At 37.4% G+C, this 18,991-nt stretch overlaps 1 pseudogene; it reads right to left on the bottom strand.

Annotated features, from left to right (window-relative positions):
• Positions 1–281: 281 nt before the first annotated feature.
• Positions 282–1,663, bottom strand: LOC141569693 (elongation factor 1-alpha 1 pseudogene; annotated as a pseudogene).
• Between the last annotated feature and the right edge of the window lie 17,328 nt (positions 1,664–18,991).

The following is an 18,991-nucleotide window of genomic DNA, read 5'->3' as shown; positions in this document are numbered from 1 at the left end:
ACACATGTTTCTCATTAAACTTTGTTTTAAAGCGTCTCAAAATTCTATGACAGATTTTTGGTCAAGTTGTTTCCATTAAAAACTAGTGACTTAAATACTGCGCCCACACACACAAAATGGTCCACAAAACTTTCTCCTTTCCTTCTGAAGGTTTTACTGTGCACTGTAATAATTAACCTCTCTTTCACTATTAAACTTAAATGGCCAATTGAGACAAATAGTTCCCAGACTGTTCTCCCACTACTGTTTAAGATTGGGGTGGCAGCTATTGGGGATAGTATTCATTTAGCCTTCTGAAATTTCTGGGCAGACTTGGTGACCTTGCCAGCTCCAGCCGTTTTCTTGTCCACTGCTTTGATGACACCCAGAGCAACTGTCTGTCTCATGACACAAACAGCAAAAATGGCCCAGAGGAGGGTGGTCAGAGAAGCTCTCAACACACATGGGCTTGCCAGGAACCATGTCAACGATGGCAGCATCACCAGATTTCAAAAACTTCGGGCCATCTTCCAGCTGTTTCCTAGAATGATGATCAATCTTCTCCTTCAGCTCAGCAAATTTGCAAGCAATGTGATCTGTGTGACAACCGAGCACAGGTGCATATCTGGCACTGATTTGGCCTGGATGGTTCAGGATAATCACCTGAGCCAGGAAGCCAGCTGCTTCCATTGGTGGGTCATTTTTGCTATCACCAGCCACACTGCCATGACGAACATCTTTGACAGACACATTCTTGACATTGAAGCCACATTGTTTCCAGAAAGAGCTTTACTCAAAGCTTCATGGTGCATCTCAACAGGCTTTACTTCAGTTGTAATACTAAAGAGCAAAGGTGACCACCATGCAGGTTTGAGAACAGCAGTCTTCACTCGGCCCACAGGGACAGTACCAATACCACCACTTGTAGATATCCTGGAGGGGCAGATATCAAGACTCGTCAGTTGGACGAGTTGGTGGCAGGATGCAATCCAGAGCTTCAAGCAGTGTGGTTCCACTGGCATTGCCATTTTTACAGGTGACTTTCTATCCGTTGAACCCAGGCATGTGAGCACTTGGCTCCAGCATGTTGTCACCATTCCAACCAGAAATTGGCACAAATGCTACTGTATTACAGGGCTGTAGCCAATTTTCTTAATGTAAACGCTGACTTCTTAATGATTTTCTCATATTTCTTTGGCTGTAAGGCGGCTCGGTGAAATCCATTTTGTTCACACCAACAGTTAGTTGTTTCACACCCAGTGTGTAGGCCAGAAGGGTATGCTCACGAATCTGCCCATTCTTGGAGACACCTGCTTCACATTCACAACCCCAGCAGCAACAAGCAGGACAGCAGAGTCAGCCTGACAGGTGTCTGTAATCATGTTTTTGATAAAGTCTCTGTGTCTTGGGGCATCAATGATAGTCACATAATACTGCTGGTCTAGAATTTCCACAGGGAGATGTCAGTGGTGAGCCCATGTTCACGTTCAGCTTTCAGTTTATGCAAGACCCATGCAGACTTGAAGGAGCCCTCTCCCATCTCAGCAGCCTCCGTCTCAAATGTTTCAATGCTTCTTTTGTTGATCCCACCACATTTGTGGATCAGATGACCAGTAGTGGTAGACCTGCTGGAATCTATGTGTCCCATGACAATGATGTTGATATAAGTCTTTTCCTGTCCCATTTTGGCTTGCTGGTGGTTTACTGCTGGGTTTCACTACACCTGTGTTCTGGCAGCACACCTGTTGTGCAAAAGCTGTGATTCTATCTTTCTATCATTAACTCCTTTTCTTTGTGGAATAAAAAATAATTTGGAATAAAAGATATACTATTGTAATTAAATCTAATATTTACATTAAGAAAGCTGTTCTGTATATTTAAAATGTAATACTTATTTGTTTCTTTATTATATGTAATATAATAATGTATAATTTAATAAATACATATTATATCTATTATCGTATTTAAGAATATTACATATTCTTCGTATATTTATATAGGAATTTCCCCTCAAAATCCAAGTTCATTCTGTTGCGCTAGTATCATGATCAAAAAAGTAAATACGCTTAATAATTGAATATGTTAGAAACCACATTTTTCCAGATCATAATTTATTGATGATGTCCTTAAATGTCACAGATTGAAATAATGTCAAGTGACTTGAAAATCCCATGAGGAAAATAAGCTTAATTCTGAACTGAACTTTCCTCTGGCAAAGAAAATGTTCTTTCACATGAGGTAAGAGTAAAACACAATAATAATAAATGTAAGTTTATTTCCATTCCTTTCCCCTAAAATAGCAGCAACTGCCATAACTACCACCACCACTACAGCTGAAAGAAAGGTAAGTAGAGGTTGATTCTTCCATTGTAGTTAAGGTAGGTGTTATGTGCTTATTTATTATTTCCTAGATTTGGAAGATTGCCTCCATGTAGACACACACTCAAAGGTTTTGGAAAGGGCCTCCAGTAGGACACTATGAAAATGCAGCTCTTATGGGGAGGCATATGTAATTTTCATTTCCCCAACTTAAGCATAAGCGTTAGTGAAGATATTCAAAATGAAAATGTCTAATAAAGGAAGTTTCTGCTTTGGCAATGTGTGTCACCCAGTGACAAGGGATAAGGTAAACTTATTACATGAAAATAGTAATAATAATAATAATAATAATAATAATAATGGTGAAAAAATAGTATTGTGTCTAAGATTTACAACTTTTAGACTTCTATCATTAAATTAATGCAGTGTGTCCTATACTCTATACTTAAAGCTCCACCTATGCAAACTAATGAAAGATATAAAATGGGGGAAAATAGTGATTGTGAGCTGAAGCATCAAAACGTGGGTAATAAATTGATAAATTCTTTTTTTTTTTTGCCTTGTGCGTCATCTCAGATTACAAATTGAGTCAGAGCAGCTGGGCTATAATCCAAATCAGATAGTTAGCCCAAACCACTAGACCAACAGATTTCTGAACCAGTGTTATTCATCATATAGACATAGTCATTAGACCAATGAGATATGAAGCTTTTTTTACAGATTGGTAAACTTCCGGATGAAAGCTGGAAAAATTCAGTCTGACTCTCAGATGTTTTGCTTATTTGATGATAACACATCTAGATATTTGGAAGCATCCGGATGATTAACTATATTCTTTAGCTTCCTTGCAACTGCTTTGCGTCATACAAACAGTCTTCGAGCCTTCTTTAAGTACTGATGTTCCCTATAATTTACAAACATCAGAGAAAGAGAGAGAAACAGAGACAGAGAGAGAGAGAAAGAAAGTGATACCCTCCCAGGGGACATTTGGCAATGTTTGGAGACATTTTACTGTTACTGGCTTCAAGTGATAGAGGCTAGGGATGCTGATCAATAACTTATAATGAACAGGGTGGGCCCAACAACAAAGAATATGAGCTGAAGAGCTAGTTATTTAAAATTAATTGGTCATTCTATATCCAGATATTTTCAAATTATAAATCAAAGTGCAAACAATGGAAAGCAATCTCTATTATAGACTACTGTTTGGTAGCACTAGTATTAAAACAGATAATTAGACCCAGATGACTCCATGGCCAAGTTGTGCCTGAGTTAGGAACAGTAAGTAGTGTTCTAGAGCCAATTGGTACTGGTTGGAGGTGACTTTAATTTTCAGGTATTTTGCAAACCAATTGATGTCACATTACTATCCTGAAATTGTCTGTGTCAAGAGTATTTACATGGCAGAAATCAGTAAACACTACAATCAGGATGTTACCTTGCCCCCCCCGAAGGTAATTGTCAATCATTTGCCAGCACACCATTGATTGGGATACAGAGCACTAGTGATGTTGCAATGTCATCTACCATCTACTTAATCCTATGAAAAAATATTTTATATGGCTAACTTTAAATATTATTTATCAGTATTTTTAGGATAATATATTTTAATCTTGCTTTATATTTACATAGAAAATATCAATGTATTCCCTTTGACAATGCCAACTTCCAATTATATCATAGATCCTAACAGACCCTATAATTGACTACTTTTTGCAAAATAAGGCTACTAAAAATGTTCTGCACTTTATTAGCCAAAGGCTAATCGTATTAATGCATATCATTAGCTGACATGATCACAGTCTTGAAAAAGTAAAGATATTTTAGTTAAGAAAAAAAGATTATTCTTTAAGAGCTCAAAATTGACAGATTCAAGATACAAATGAGCCTTTGATGTAGCTAGGAGGTGTGATCAAACAACACGGTGAATATTTAAATTAAAACAATTAATTACAGTAAAAGACACATTGCCATTAATCCCCCTCAGAATACTCCCCCTTGCTTTGAACACACTTATCCTGTAATTCTTGCCACTTTCTGAACCAGTTCTGGAAGTCCCCTTTGGTGAGTGTCTTTAGTTGCACTGTCATGGCTGCCTTGATGTCCTGAATCATTTTGACTTTGGGGAAGAGCCAGAGGTCACACAGTGGATGAGGACACACTATAATGTTTTTGATAGAAATTGCCATACGAGGTCTGACAATTAAGTTTGCCAACTTGTTGCAACAATGTTGCTAACCTTTTTGATATCAGAGGGATTATTCATTATGAATTTGTACCAAGTGGACAAACAGTTAACCAAATTTACTATTTGGAAATGCTGAAAAGGCTGCGTGAAAATTAGATGACCTGAACTTTTCACCAACAATTCATGGCTCTTGCATCACGACAATGCACCAGCTCACACGACACTGTCTGTGAGGGAGTTTTTAGCCAGTAAACAAATAACTGTACTGGAACACCCTCCCTACTCACCTGATCTGGCCCCCAATGACTTCTTTCTTTACCCAAAGATAAAGGGAATATGGAAAGAAAGACATTTTGATGACATTCAGGACATCAAGGATAATACGACAACAGTTCTGATAGCCATTCCAGAAAAAGAGTTCCACAAGTTGCTTTGAAGGGTGGACTAGTTGCTGGCATGGGTCATAGCTTCCCAAGGGGAGTACTTCGAAGGTGACTATAGTGATATTCAGCAATGAGGTATGTAGCACTTTTTCTAGGATAAATGCGCGGACTTAATTGTCAGACCTCGTATAGCAGAAACGATGTGTGGCACAGCATTGTCATGATGGAGAATGACTTACAGCACACTTTAGAACACACCTTCTCTTAACCACAGCTCACACCTGAGTGACTGTCCCGAACAAGTTGAAACTTGTCACACGTTATTACTAAGGATCCACACGCTGCTTCCCATGTTGAAGATCCCTGCCTTTCCATTGGATGGCTCTCAGCAGCAGCATTCACCCTATTTTGTGATCACAACAGAAAGGCTCCATGTCACACATCCCTTCTGATACAGGCATTTCTGTCAAATAATAACATTATGGTGTGTCCTCATCCACCTTATTCACTGGATCTGGGACTGTGCAACTTCTGGCTCTTCCCCAAAGTCAAAATGACCATGAAAGATAAACATTTTGAATCAATTCAGGACATCGAGGCAGCCATAGCAGCACAACTAAAGACACTTACAAAAGAGGACTTCCAGAACTGCTTCAGAAAGTGGCAAGGACAATGGGATAAGTGTGTTCTAAGTGAGGGGGAGTATTTTGAGGGGGATTAATGGCATGCGTCTTTCACTGTAATTTTTTTTTATTTAGACATTTACTGTATATTTTTATCACACCTCATAAATTAATTTTCTCCATAAAGGAAAGGACAGCTGCAATATAATGCCAATGTTACTCAAGAAAGTAAAGCTCCAATTATCTTGGTTGAGGGAAGAATAGAGAATCATAACTTTCTTTCCAGATTTGCCATATTAGCTACTTTTTCTCTCAGGCAGATATTAATTTCCAAGTCCCAGAACACATATATGAAATACCAAGGCATCATTATTTAAACTGACTTTGTTAAGAATCAGATATATATTTTAAAACTGGTTGCAGAGCAGTCACTTGATCAGATAGTCCATTTTTGTGCTGAAAATATTTTGCTTTTTCCAATTTAACTTAGCACTTCAAGATGGAAAGAGTAGCTGTGTAATCACCTCCATTATGCCAATAGAATGTGAAACAAAAAGGATTATCTTCAACAGCCTAATTTTTCATTGTTCAAGATTAAAAATGAATTGAAAAAAATCTTGTTTTTAAATGAATTTCAAAATTTATATGGAAACAATTAAGGTACTACATAACTTCTAAACTGAATAATTTTAACCCTCACCACCACCCAAAAAACATGGAACAACACCCTGACCCACTGGTGTATACCATCATTAAAACATGTGATAAACAACTACATATATATCAACAACTTCTAACAATCTTAGTGGCAACATAGCAAATCCACTTGATTTTGTGGATTTCTGTGGGGACAGAGCCCCAGAGAGCAATTTCCAGGCTCTCGGCCTCACGTGGAAAGGTGCTGGCTCAGGTAGTAGATGGCCGTCAGCTATGGCCCTTGAGCCATTGGCCATTAATATAACTGCCGCGGCTGCGTTAGGGAGGGAAGTCGAGGATAGTCGGTCGGGTGGCAGAAAGCGGATAGCAGGTCACACGTCATGTGAATCCAGCCTCCAGTGAGACTATAGCGGTATGACTCCCCTACCTATGGCTCCGTGGGTGTTCCTTTTTGGCCTAGCCACATCCTGCGTTCTTATGTGGGGAGCAGGACCAGAGTCCCCGCAGGCCGCCGCACACAACAATTTCCTTCTGTTATCTCTAACAATGTCTCTATGTATAGCTAAGAGATCTCTTGGATCATAAATTGAACTCTGTGTACAAAAGACCAAAGTGTGATCCAAGTAGGTCACTGAGACCAGAGATGTTCAATGGCAGTCCCGAGGAGGTAGGCAGAGAGGTTAAGTATTTCTGCATTTCTCTACAGCTGAAGCTCTACTGCAGTTAATTCTATAAAGAAAATGTAACTGATAAAAAAATTAGAAATCAAGCAAGACCACTGTCACCATATACTATAATGGTTAAGAGTTTAGATTTGAATATCACATCTGCATGAGTTTGAGTATGATCTTTACCCTTTATAATATACTATACCTAAGATACCATCCATTTCAAGATGCATCATTTTATATACCACTAAGAAAGAAAGGAATAAAATGAGCAATTATATTTGTTGAAAGCCAAAGATTTTAAAGTATAGCAATTTCAGAGATGTTCAAACATTTGCGTATCTTAGAATCAATGAAAAAATGACCCTTGCTGTGTGACCCTATGGGACACTGAACTTGACCTCAGTTACATCATTTGTAAAACAGAGCAGGTAATATCTAACCTTGTGGGGTTATTGTGAGGATTAAATCAGATTATATATGGAAAATGCCTGCCAACAAGTAGGAACTCACTTTAGCATGGCAGAAGATTTACTGCCTTACAGATACTTTTTATTATATTTCATTCAGTGCTCTGAATGCAAATACAAAATTATGAATTACATTGCGGCCCTTTGGCAGTTAAGAAACTAGTTGAAATATTAATATCAGTATATCAATATGCCAACAAGTTTTCATTTGACAATTATTGAACATCTACTACCAGTGAGAGACAATATAGTATAGTGGTCTATTTTTGAATCTTGGATTCTTTAATTACAAGTTTTGAGTTTGGACATGTTAACTAATTTTGCCTCATTTTTCCTTATCTCTAAAGTAGAAATAATAATAGTTGTGGGAATTAAATGAGTTAATGAATGAAAGGTTTACAGAAATTACCTGACCCTATGTAAGCACTCTGTAAACAATAAATTTTATTTTCCTACGTGCCAAGCACTGTTTGGAGGAATAAAAATACAGCAGTGAACAACAACAAAAAGATATAATTCCTGCCTAGTGAACATTACAGTACAGTGAGGAAATACTATAATATGAAGAAATAAAATATAAAATAACAGGCAGTGTTATGTGCTATGAAGGAAAAGAGAACAGGATAGGGGATAGAAAGTGGTAGAAGTCCCATTTTTAGAAAGAGTAGGGATGGCCGAGTGGCTCAGGTGGTTGGAGCATGGTGCTCCTAACGCCAAGGTCATGAGTTCAATTCCCACATGGGCCAGTGAGCTGCACCCTCTATAGCTAAGATTGTGAACAATGGCTCTCCCTGGAGCTGGGCTGCTGGGGGTTGCTGTGTGCTGCCAGGAGCGGCCTGTGGCCAGCATGACTGGCTGGCAGCCAGCGTGAGTGACTGTCAGCCAGCATGAGCGGCTGCCAGCCAGCATGAGTGGCTGCCAACCCGTGAGAGCTGCTGCTGTGAGCTGCTGTGAGCAGCCGACCTACGACCGACTGCCTCAGCCCAACTGCCCCAGTCCGAGGGAGCGCAAGGCTCATAATACCAGAATGGGCCAGAGAGCTGTGTCCTACACAACTAGATTGAGAAACAATAGTGTGGGGACAGAGTCCCAGAGAGCAGTTTCCAGGCTCTCAGCATCACATGGAAAGGTGTTGGCTCGGTTATTAGATGGCCATCTGCTGTGGCTGGGTGGCCGTCAGCTGTAACCAGTTAGCCATTAGCTACTAATATAACTGCCGTGGCTACGCTGGCAAGGAGGTTGGTTGGTTGGCAGAGAAGCGGATGGCAGATTGAGGATAGTGTGGCTCCTGCTTCCTGTGTCTCCAACCCAGCCACCAGTGAGAATATTGTGGTATACAGCCCTTATCTATGGCTCTGTGGGTGTTCCTTTTTGGCCTCAACATGTCCTGCATTCTTGTGCAGGGAGCAGGACCAGAGACCCTGCATGACAAATGGCTTGAACTGGAGGGGGCAGGGGGAAAAGTGGGGAAAAAAAGAAAGAAAGAGTAGTCAGGAAAGGGATCTTCGATGTGGTGGATATTTGAGCAAGCCATGGGTGACCTTGGGATAGGGTGTTCCATCCAGAATGAAGAGGAATGCAAAAGGCCTTTGGGAAGGAAGGAACTTGGCATATTGGACAAAAAGCAAGGTCAGTGTAGCTGAGGTAGAGAGTGAAGAGTAGTTTTATGGACAGCTGAATACTGAGCCTTTTTTATCAATCTTATTTGCAACTAGGTGTGGATTTTTCCCCCAGATGTAGTCTTCACATTACTTAGATATATTCACACATTCCATGATTGAAAGAGCATTAAAGCAACACCACATTTAATGCAAAGAGGCTCTAAATAACATTCCTTTTACTGAGCACCTGATTCAGAAGAAGTAAGCTTTCTAATAGGTCACCATAGCTGAACTACTGTATTTTTAATGAAAGCCACAAACCTCTTCATGCTCGTTGGTGGAGGAAAGAGGCATTGAACAGCATCAACATTATTTTTAAGTGTTCAGTGTAACAAAGGTCCACATAGCACTTTTTGTCATAGTCTGACATTTTGACTATAGTCATGAACCAAATAATGACATTTCAGTTTACAACAGACCACATATACAATGGTGGTCCCATAGATTATAATGGAGCTCAAAAATTCCTATCACCTAGTGACGTTGTAGCCACTATAATATCATAGTGCAACACATTACCCACATGTTTGTGGTGATGCTGGTGTAAACAAGCCTACTGCACTGCCAGTCATAAAGGTATAACACATATAATTACACATAGTACATAATACTTGATAATGATAATAAACAACTACATTATGGGTTTATGTTTTTACTATACTACACTTTTATTTATTTATTGGGGTGACAATTGTTAGTAAAATTGCCTAGATTTCAGGTGTACAATTCTGTATTACATCATCTATAAATTCCATTGTGTGTTCACCACCCAGAGTCAGTTCTCCTTCCATCACCATATGTTTGACCCCGTCTACCCTCATCTCCCACCCTCCACCCCCCTTACCCTCTGGTAACCACTAAACTATTGTCTGTGTCTATGAATTTCTGTTTCTCATTTGTTTGTCTTGTTCTTTTGTTGTTTTTGGTTTATATACCACATATCAGTGAAATCATATGGTTCTCTGCTTTTTCTGTCTGACTTATTTTGCTTAGCATCATACTCTCAAGATCCATCCATGTTGTCACAAATGTTCCTATATCATCTTTCTTACCACCGAATATACTACACTTTTTATCATTATTTTAGAGAGTATTCTTTCTACTTATATAAAAAAAAGTTTGCTGTAAAACAGTATGCCTTGTTACACCACCAGCAGCCTCATATATCTTTACTGCGTCTCTTGATTGCATTTTCTCTTATGTTTGATTTAAACCCTGTTGTTTTATAAATTTAGTGTAGCCTAAGTATAGTGTTTATAAAATGTACAGTAGTGTTCAGTCATGTCCCAGGCCTTCACATTTACTCACCACTCACTCACTGACTCACCTAGAGCAACTTCTAGTCCTGCAACCTCCATTCATGATAAGTGCCCTGTATAGTTGTAGTAATCTTTTTATCTTTTATACCATATTTTTACTGTACCTTTCTATGTTTAGATACACAAATAATTAACACTGTGTTACAATTGCCTGCAGTATTCAGTACAGTAACATGCTGTACAGGTTTTTAGCCTAGGAGCAATAGGCCATACTATATAGCAGAGGTGTGTGGAAGGCGATACTATCTAGGTTTGTGTAAGTGCACTCTGTGATGTTAGCACAGTGACAAAATCACCTAAAGATGGATTTCTCAGGTATCATGCTAAGTAAAATAAGTCAGGTGGAAAAAGGACAAGAACCATATAATTTCACATATATACGGGATATAGAACAGAAAGCAACAAATGAACAAATTTAATAATTAAAAAGATGAAATACTGCTATTTGTGACAACATGGACAGAAAAGTCGAGAACCATATGATGTCACTCATATCTGGGATATAAAACTGAAAGCAATGAATTAGCAAAACAAACAAACAAAGCAAAAACTCATAGGCTCAGACAGCAGTTTAGTGGTTACCAGAGGGCAAGGGGGGAGGGAGGTGGTAGAAGAGGGTAAAGGGGGTCAAACATATGGTGACAGAGGGAGAACTGACTCTGGGTGGTGAACACACAACGCAATATATAGATGATGTATTATAGAATTGTACACATGAAACCTATATAATTTTATTAACCAATGTCACCCCAATAAATGTAATAAAAAAATACATGAGGTGCTTGAGGAACATGGTCTCAAAAAATGCAAATTTATCAAATGCACACATATAAAATCAAATAAAACATTTCTAGCCATTTAAAAAAAAACACTTAGCTACAGTCTTGCACTGATTACTCAGCAATGGGGTACCTCACAATGTGTGTTGCCATCATCAGTCACTATTGTATCGGTGTTGCCCTTTTTGCTGTGGGAACAGGGTCAAAGGGGAGCGCGAACCTTTGACCAGTCTTCCTTTGTTGTCTGTGTGAGTAGTAAATTGCCTTTTTCTATCTTTAGTCATCGATTAAAAAAAAAAAAGAAAAAAAAATACGCATTTCTCAGAACATATCCCTGTTGTTAAACAGCACATGACTATAATTCAATTTTATGTCATAATTATCTTTGAACTTCCTCTTATTTCTTCACTTCTTTTTTGCTACTCTTGATTCCTCTAAGCCAGGGGTGTCCAAACTTTTTTCAACGTTTTTCACCAAGGGCCATATGCAGTAAAATACACAAACAGCCGGGCCACTCACTCGAGGTGAAGTACGTATTGCCTCACCTGGTTTATTTAAGTAAACTAAATATATTTTTGGAATCTGCTGCAGACCAATTAAAATGGATTGCGGGCCGCAGTTGGCCTGCAGGCCGCAGTTTGGACACCCCTGCTAAGCTCTCCTTTACTTTCCTGGCTGTTATCAAAAAGTATGATAATTCAAAAACATTCTTTCAGCGATTTTTTTTCCTTCTCCACCAAGCATTGTACAGGGGTAATATTAAAAAAAAAAAAAAAAAAGACAAACTAAGGTTTTTAGTGGAAGGGCTGATAAGCAGTAAAATAGCTAAAAGTTCAGAAACAGTAATAAACTAGAATATTAGAGCGATAAGAATTATTCCCGTTAAGGCAAATATTTAGCTATAAATTTAGTTATTTACCAAGATTTATCAAGCAAATCTAAACATACTAGATCACTTGTTACTTCTCCCTTCCCAGCTTTTTCAAAGAAAGCTTTTCTTTTTAATTCCTTAGCTCTCAAATACATTTATTACTGCTCCGTTTTTGGCTTAACCTCTTCTGCCCTAATCTTATAACACTCAGAACAACATTTCCAATACTGAAGCAAGAGCTATCCTGTCAGAAGAGGACACCTAGTCAAATACATAGGCCAATTAGTATGGAGACATTTTACAGCTACTTGGGCCAAATATTAGCATTTCTTAGGTCTTTTTTACTGATATACTCTTACATTTTTTCCCCCTACAACTGGAAATATGCCTATTGACTGATTTTCCTGGTGGAACTGCTATATTTCTGTTAAGCTGAACATTTTTCCAGATCTTTAGGTCATCAAGTAGCTCATTTTCTTTGCTTTATATAGCTAAAGCCTGTTTTAACTTCTTTTAGATTTCTCCCATTCAATGTGTTTGTATGAAAATGTGGTGTCTTGGGTGAAGAACCTTGTATTTAGGTATTTTAAGAAAATTCTTTTCATGTAAACATTTTAAAGAAATACTCATTCCACATTAGTTCAGGTTTAGAAAGATCCTCCAGCCTTTCAATTTAGGCATAGGATAACCAAATTAACTACTTAGTAAAATAATTATTTTAGTTGTGTTAAGCAATTGATAAATATTTGCCAAAATGTATGAGTATCATTTGGTCAAATACACACGCAAAAATGCTTCATTATTGTTCATTGGTTGATTAGCTGGCTGTTTTTTGTTTTTTTCCTGTTGACAGAAATCCCTGAAATTGAATTTCCACGTTAAGGTTGTTTATTATAGCACTATTTGTAATAGCAAAAGAATGGAAATGACTCCCAAACAATGCCTGGCACATAGTAGGTTCTCAATAAATATTGGTGGTCTGAATGATTAGATGTTGCCTAGGGACAAAACAAAACCAAACAAATATGACTTGTATTGTTTGCTAATTTCTGTTGTATAAATACTACCACCATGGCTGATTTCAGACTACCACTGTGAAGTCACTGAGAGGAGACGCACATACCTGGCTCTGGTGAGCCAGAACAATCCAACTCTTGTAGACCATCGGATGAATAGAACTTTTCTGGTGAACTATTGGGTAAGGACATTGCAGAACAAGTGGATACAGAGAAATATCAAGAGCTAAAGTATACAGTATAGAGAAGCAGTGGTAACAGGGCTGAAGGTTTAGTCTAGCAATCAATCCAAGAGTTGCTCAAGAGTTTGGACTTTTTCTTCCAGAAGTAGTAGACAGTGACTAAAGAATATCAACTAGGTCAGAGACATGCTTAGACATTTTTTGCAAAGATGAACAGTAGAGAAGACAAATTAAAGAGAAAACGATTAACGGTTGATAAATTAATTAAGATGCCTTATAATAGTATAAGAAAGAGATGTAGAAGGCCACATCTAAAATAGTAGTAGTGGAAATGGAGAGGCGGAAATGAATTTGAGAAATATTTGGAAGGTAGATTTAAAAGGACGTCGTATCCCAATGGATGTGGCAACGAGGAAGAGAAAGGAGTTAAGAATAACCCTCAAGTTTCTAGGTGGATGACTGCTTATAATCTTGTAATATTGTAGTAATTACTTGATTTAGTTTGATCTGATATGGCTGGTTTAACCTAATTTGACATAATTTAATGCATCTATACTGGTTTATTCCAATAAACATAAATCAATAACTAGAAGATGACTAGTTATTGTTTATTCACCATTGAACCAGAAGAAATTTCTCTGTATTTGGTGGTTGCCTAGGGAATGCCAACATTTGCAGGTAGGGTAGAAGAGCCTAAAAGGGGGGCATGTGGAGAGGCAGAAGAAGAACCAGAAGGGAGCAAAGTCATGAAAATCAACTGATTAAGAGAGAGTTTCAAGGAGCAGGGAATAGTCATGCAGGTCAAAAGCAGTTCAGGCAAATTAAGGAGTTAAAAAGTGCTTGTTTTGGATTCAGAATCCAGGAACCATATGTAACTGTAGTAAGAATAGTTTTAGTGGAGTGAGAAAGATAGAAGCTGCATTGTACTGTTTTGAAAGGACTAGAAGAAGTGGAGACAGGTGAGTCCTAATATTAATCACTCTATAGGGACCTGATAGGAAATTAAGGGGTACTGGGAACTTTGATAAATTTTCTCCCACTCCCTACTATTTGACATTTTAATTGCTTGATAGTTTCATAACGGATTCATGTTTTTCCTTTGCTCATATCAATTAAGGTAAAATGCCTACATTAGGGGCTGGAAAAATATTTGCTTAGAGCAAGTTATAGCACCTACAACTGCACCAACACAATACACACACACACACACACACACACACACACACACACTAATTGGGGAAAGTGAAGAATAAGAATTTTCACCTAGTAACAAATTATAGAAATGATCTCTGAAAGCATAGTGTAATTATGGAAGGCAGTATGGAGGTTCCTCAAAAATTAAGAATAGAATTACCATATGACCCAGCAATTCCTCTCCTGGGCATCTACTCAAAAAATCTGAAAACATTTATCCATAAAGATGTATGTGCTCCGATGTTCATTGCAGCTTTATTTATGGTGACCAAGACATGAAAACAACCAAAATGCCCTTCGATAGATGATTGGATGAAGATGTGGTATATATACACAATGGAATACTACTCTACCATAAGAAAAGATGAAATAGTGCCATTTGTGACAATATGAGTGGATTTTGAGATTATTATGCTAAGCAAAATAAGTCAGACAGGAAAAGTCAAGAACCATATGTTTTCCCTGATATGTGGGATATAAAATTGAAAACAACAAAGGAATAAGACAAACAAATAAAGAAACAAAAACTCATATACATAGACAATAGTTTAGTGGTTACCAGAGGATAAGGGGGGAGGGCGGTGGTAGATGAGGGTAAACGGGATCAAATATATGGTGACAGATTGAAAACTGACTCTGGATGGTGAACATACAATGTGATATATAGATGATGTATTACAGAATTGTACACCTGAAACCTATGTATCTTTACTAACCATCATCACCCCAATAAACTTTAATTTTTAAAAAAAGAAAATTTAAAAAAGAAAAGTTTCACCTATCTGGTACATAATATCGTAGTGGTGGTGGTGATGGTTTGTTTTGGCCTGGGACACTAAGGAATCTGGTTACAGCCTACTTGTGTTTTCAATGGATGAGGTAAGGCAGAGATCCCTCAAGACTAAAGGCAGAGATTGTTTGTAGCAAGAACCCAATTTATTGTCTGTCTAAAAGCTTTCTTCCTCTGTCTCTTTCTCCTCATTGGTGATCTAAGAGGTAGTGTAGAGGGGTGATATTTGGCAAGAAATTTTTCTAAAGTTATCGGAGCATATGTAATCTATAAAAAAAAAACAAAAAACCTTCTCTCTGAGTCAGGTCTGGGCCAGTACATTCCCTGACTTCCACAGCATATGGCTATGCCATATGTGCAATAAAATATAAAATTCTACCTGCCAAATAGTCTCTTCTTTAATATACATTACTTCAGGCCTCTAGGAATCGTGTGTAGAAATGGGAATGAATCCTAGGAGCTGTCAAAATAAGACATAGGTGAGTAGGTAGGCAGTACCGCACCAGTACTAGAGAATGGGCTGGGAAGCTGGCTGAATCTGTAGGGTCAGTGAGTGATCTGTGATATGTCTTGAGCTCCCACAGATGGGACCTGCTAATTTTCTCTTTGAAATCACTTACTAAAAAGTGATTTCAGTTGCTAGGGGAAGGATCCTGCCAGGTTTCCCAGGATGGATAGGAAGGATCTGAGGGATTGTGACTTTGAACTCCAAATGCTCATAGCCCAAAAGCCTTAAATAAGTCAGGGCCAGCCTAGAGGTGTAGAAGTGTGTGTGTGTGTGTGTGTGTGTGTGTGTGTGTGTGTGCACGCGTGTGTGTGTGTGTGTGTGTGTGTGATAGCACCTGTGAATGTGTGAAAGTGTTTGTGTTGGAGAACTGGTGTTCAGGACATCTTATGAATTGTCTTTTAATTCTAGTGTGGAGGAGGGGATCCACGCCAAGCACAATAGGTGGACAGAATAGTTTGTGAGACAATTACACCAACTGTGTTCTCACCAGAAATAAGTGACTATGGCAGTCTCTAACCCTTAGGAATAAAAGAAAACAGATTCTGTGTTTACACATGCATGAATTAGTTAAAGAGACTGTGGCTTTGGGTGTTTGGGGAACTTCAGTTTAGTTGAAAGGCTGGCAAGTTGATTCAGAGGAAAGAACACTAAGGTGAGTATTACTAATGGGTCTGATTTAAAAGAAAAAAAACAACAAACTTCTGAGATCACTTGAGAGTAGAAATAATGCCCTGGGTCTGGGCATTGTGAATTGGGCTCAGCGAAAGTTTTAGACTGAGTCTGCATACATATGCCAAACTTGTTTCCTGTACGAGTTATAGAGGAACCTTGAAAAATCTTCCCAAGAGTTCTGTGTATGTGGAGAAGAGGGTAGGCTAAATTTGAAAATTTGTATTTGGTTGAAAGGTAAAGCTATATCCAATCTTTGGGCCTTTAAAATGGCTTATTTATAGAATTAACCCCTGCCTTAAATAATTATATCTTCGAATTGGAAAAAGCTGCTCTACTTTTGTAAATCTTAAGAAAAATGTGGAAATGTACACTTCAAAGGTGAAAATGATTATAAAATATTCTTTCATCAGTAGCTAGTTTTGTAATTTGAGGCAGTTATAATATGTGCCATTTGAATACTGTGAAGTAGGTCCTTATTAGGATGAAAGGTTATTACTACATTTTTTAATGTCATACAGGTGAGTAAAAGGGACTCAAGACTTGAATGGGTAATGTTCAGTCATGTGCAGGTTTGCATTAAATTATTTTTATAGGAATATTGTTACTTTTAAAATTCATTTTATGCAAGTCCATTGTCATGTATGTATGTATGTATGTATGTATTTGTTGTGACTGAGTTGTGAGAGTCTTTATATATTTTGGATAATAACCTTTTATCAGATATATGGTTTGTAAGTATTTTCTCCCATTCTGTAGGTTGCTTTTTTACTCTGTTGATTGTTTCCTTTACTCTGCAGAAGCTACATTTCTCTGAAGAAATAGAAATGGCCAACAGGATGTGAAAAGATGCTCAACATCACTAATCAGGGAAATGCTAATCAAAACTATAATGAGATATCACTTCACACCTGTTAGGATGGCTGTTATCAAAGAAACAAAAGATAAGTGGTGGTGAGGATGTGGAGAAACTGGAATCCTTACACACTGTTGGAGATAATCTAAAAATGTGCAGCTGTTATGAAAAACACTATGGCAAATCATCAATAAATTAAAAACAGAAATACTGTCTATTTCAGCAATACCATTTCCAGGTATAGAACCAAAGGAAGAAAAATCACTATCTTCAAAAGATATCAGCACCCCCATGTTCATTGCAGCATTATTTACACTAGCCAAGACATGGACGCGACCTAAGTGTCCATTGGAGGATGGGTGGGTAAAAAAAAAAAAATATATATATATATATATATATATATATATATATATATATATATACATATATATATATATATATATATTATACGGAGGGTGCAAAAAAGTATACACATTTTAAGAAAGGAAAAAACTATTAAAATTATGCTGCTCGTAACCACTTTGAGCACTTCTTGTAATTGCAGAAGTCAAATGTGACTTGTATTCATCTTTTGTTTTTGATATATATTGAGTATCACAATTTAATACAGTTTTTTCCTTTCTTAAAATGTGTATACATTTTTGGCACCCTCTGTATGTAAAATGGAATATTTTTTACCCATAAAAAGAATAAAATCCTGCCACTTGCAATGATAATAATGGACCTTGAGGGCATTAAGCTAAGTGAAATAAGAGAAAAACAGATACTATATGGTGTCACTTATATGTGGAATCTGAAAAAACACAAAGTAATAGAAACAGAACAGATTGGTGGTTGCCAGAGGGTTAGGGGAAAATGGGTAAAGGTGGTTGAAATGTACAAACTTGCAGTTATAAGATTAATGATTCTGAGATGTAGTGTACAACATGGTGACTACAGTTAACCACACTGTATTGTATGTTGGAAATTTGGTAAGAGAGCAGATCTTAAAAGTTCTCATCAGAAGGAAAATGTAAGTATGTGAGGTGATGAATGTTCACTAAATTTATGGTAATCACTTCACAATATATACAATATAAATCATTATATTGTACACCTTAAAGTAATAAAATGTTATATGTCAATTTTATCTCAATAAAATGGGAAAATAAATACAGCTGATCTAAGGGGCACTATGGAGGAGTGGAGAGCCTAATACTAAATATGGATATTTTTTGCATGTGTCATTGCCCAATTTTTAAACCTCGGTTATTAATTTAATTGGTAAAACAATCTGAAGTCCAAACTAAATGGCCATATTTACCAATCCAGCTGTCAGTTCGTAACCTATTGGTTAAAAGGGATGGAAACACACACACACACACACACACACACACACACACACACACACACACACACACAAGCTGCCTGAAGATCAGGATGAGAAGAGCAGTGTTTAGATTTTCAGTGAAAATTAAAGTGCTGAAAAGATTTGGCTGACATTTTGGAAGCTCTGAATTAAATTTCTGATTTGTCAACTCATAAAAAAAGTGAAGATGAATACGTAGTATAATGAGAAATTTAATATTTTTCAGTCCTGGAAGATTTTTTTGAATTTGTTTTTGCTTTTCATTAACCTGACAATCTTAATTAGAACAGGAAGAAACTTGTATTGAGGTTATTTTAATTATTGGTATTTTTAGATGATAGGCTTAAAATCAATAAAGGTGTCAATCTTTGGCATATTTGTTAATCCATACAAAGTTCAGATATTAGAACTGAAACTGAAATAACTGCAACTGTTTGAAGTTCCAGTGTTACTTTTATTCAGAAAAAGTGGAACTAAACCAAAGTTGACTGAGAATGAATTATAAAAGCAT

Source organism: Rhinolophus sinicus, chromosome X (assembly GCF_036562045.2).
Source record: "Rhinolophus sinicus isolate RSC01 chromosome X, ASM3656204v1, whole genome shotgun sequence".
NCBI classification, from domain to species: domain Eukaryota; kingdom Metazoa; phylum Chordata; class Mammalia; order Chiroptera; family Rhinolophidae; genus Rhinolophus; species Rhinolophus sinicus.
The sequence above is the reverse complement of the archived record's forward strand: the minus strand, read 5'-3'. Positions and strand labels throughout refer to the sequence as shown.